We start from the raw sequence: 2,997 nt of genomic DNA on the forward strand, positions 1-2,997 counted from the left end.
AACGACGATGCGTCATTTGGTCCGTACCGGATTCGATAGGTCCTAATAATTTTTCTGTCCATTCCGTCGTGTTCAGATTAAACCCAAAAGATATTATTTTCTCTCGAACGTGACCATATCTGCCGCCGTCACATTTCTAAGCGATCTTCGGTGGTCGGTGAAACATCAAACAGCCGAGGAGAAAAGTCGAATTGTCACCTGGGTTTCGAAAACAGTCTGATTCATCCGACAAGCACCGAACTGCCAAATAGTATATTTCACTCCCTAAACACCCTATATAACACTCTTCTTTGCTCCCTCGCCGTTTAATAAGCGCTTTTCCAACCCCTTAATCCCCTAACTTGTACAAAATGAGAGAGAGAGAGTATATGTGTGTGTGTATGTGCGTGTGTGAAAGAGAGAGAGAGAGATGTATTAAATAATAGTAATAATAATAATAATGATAATATAATAATAATAATAATAATAATAACAATAATAATAATAAATAAATAAATAAAAGAAAGCGCAAAACGTGCAAAACGTGGCGTCGTGTTAGAATGCGAGAAACCTGTACCTTCGAGGCGATATTATAGTCTAGTATCGTCCGCTTTTAGTTCAAAGCAACGTTTGACTTTATTTTCAGTTGCGCGCGCATCGACGATAATGAATGATGCGCAAAGAAAAAATTTTGTATCTGCGCCGTTCCAATAGAATATTGGTTTCACGTGTTGTTAGATCGATGGATCGTTCGATGATGATTGAAAATTTTTTTATATTTATTATTCAAATGTAGATTCAGAATTTTTGAAAGGAATCACAATGATCGTATAATTTTATTGTTATAATTATTATCGTTATCGAAAATTTCATTCGATAGATTTTTAACATATGATATATTTTACTATTTTTAATTTTTATTTTATTTTTATTAACTTTACAAAATTTCATGCAAATTGATCTATTTTTCGAATTTATATGTATATATATATTTAGTTTCTGTTGTTACGTATAATACTGTATGTAGATATACGAGATGGAAAATCAATTTGTTATACAACACGTGAACGAATATTTTAGAATGTTATTGTAATTTTTAAGAGTTAATCAACTCGAATGTTGGAACGACGCTGCGATCCAGCTTTTATTTTTTGCGTTACGTAATCACGCAATAATTCCGCATTAATAATTTTGCACATTTAGATTTGCAATGTTATTCGTTTTCTATTTGCAACTGCATTTTTAGAGAGAGAAAGAGAAAGAGAGAGAATTGAAAGAAATTGGCGTGATTTGTAAATTTACGATAGATTTATTCCTGCGTTATCAATCACTTCTCTTTATTATTGATGATATAGTCAATTTTTTTTTCTATATCGTAAATTTTTTCAAATTTCATTTTATCTATTCCATATTTTAATCCACGAGAAGAAATTTGTTCAATTTTATTTTTGAAATTTTTTTTCAAATTTTCTGTAACAATATTTTTAATTGCTCGAAAAAAAAAGAAATTGGAAATAGATCGAAAATCGAATTAAAAATTTTGTAATATTTCGAAATTAAAAATTTTCCAAAATCCAGAATACTTATTTTTCCTTTTTTTTTAATCTTCTAAAATGAAAAATTATAAAATTTTAATTCTAATTAAAATTTTTTAACACTTTTTCAATGATAATACAATCATTAAACTTGAAACTTTTTGAATTCACTTTTTTCAAATTCGAATGATCCATTTCTAGAAAAAATTTTATTTCGAGTTACAGATTCAGATTTCACTTCCTATTTTATTCCCCCCCCCCCTTTTTNNTTTTCTCTACGTATGCGTGTATGCGTGTGTGAAAGATTTATCTTTTTTCATTTCTGCTGGCAGTCAAATATTTGTTTCATTTAAAATTTTTCGCGTTAAAGTAATTAATTAACATTAATCACAAAGCGACTTTGTTTCTCCGCTTTTGTTGTTGTCTCCGCGTTGTTTTATCGAAGAGAGAAAGAAATAAGAAGAGGAAATATAAAAGAAATGAGAGTACCTACCGTTATTAAAATTAATTATTATTATTTTATATTCGATTATCACCGTAGCGACGATCTTTCCATTTATCGTTTCTCTTTTTTCTTTTTTTTTTTTCTTTTTTTTTTTTTTCCAAATGTATTATACCCTGTACATAATGGTGTAAATGTTTAATCAACGATTTACGATAGGACGAGCACTTGTAATTTTCGTAATGACGAATGGGTGGATTGGTGGATGGTACTTTTATTTTTCTTTTTTTTTTTTAATTTCAAACGTATGTTTGTAACAGGCACGTAATTATTTTCTTCAAATTTCACTTGTATGATAGCGAGTTGAAAAATATAAACGTGTCGCTAATTTTGTAAAAATGCTCGATTATTGCGAATCGAACGGTCGAGTTCTTTTGTAGAGCGTAATATTATGGTAGATGGATGAAAAAGTGTATTTGCTAAATTAAATGATCATTTTTGCAAAATTTTACGATGTTTTACGATCATTGAAATTCTTTTAATTTCTCGTCAGAATCCTCGATAATTGAACGAATATACTTTAAAATTCTTAAATTCTTAAAATTTTTTATTTTAAATGTATAAAGTTTTTGATAAACATGAAAAACACCAAATTATTTCATTTCCACGTTATCTCAACAATCAGCGATACGTTTATCCATATCTATAATGATAAAACGTTTTTCAAATGAAACAATTATAAAAAACAATCATTGAACGATGAAAGAAGCATATTTGTTCGATCATCCATTAACAGTGTATTATACGTGCCTGACGATATGGGTGAATATTAATACTGTTAATAGATATACGTACCTAATGTTATTAATTATTAATTAATTAACGATTGATTTGTAATTATAACGGGGCCACGGAATTCTCGAGGCTCGTCGCGCGCGAGTCCGGTTTCACAGCTTTTTTTCACGTGATTATCTTTTTTACAATCTCGCGAACCAACCTAATCTTTTTCTAAAAAAATAAAAAAAAAAAAAAAAAAAAAAA

Source organism: Apis dorsata, unplaced genomic scaffold, assembly GCF_000469605.1.
Source record: "Apis dorsata unplaced genomic scaffold, Apis dorsata 1.3 scaffold_293, whole genome shotgun sequence".
NCBI classification, from domain to species: Eukaryota; Metazoa; Arthropoda; class Insecta; order Hymenoptera; family Apidae; genus Apis; species Apis dorsata.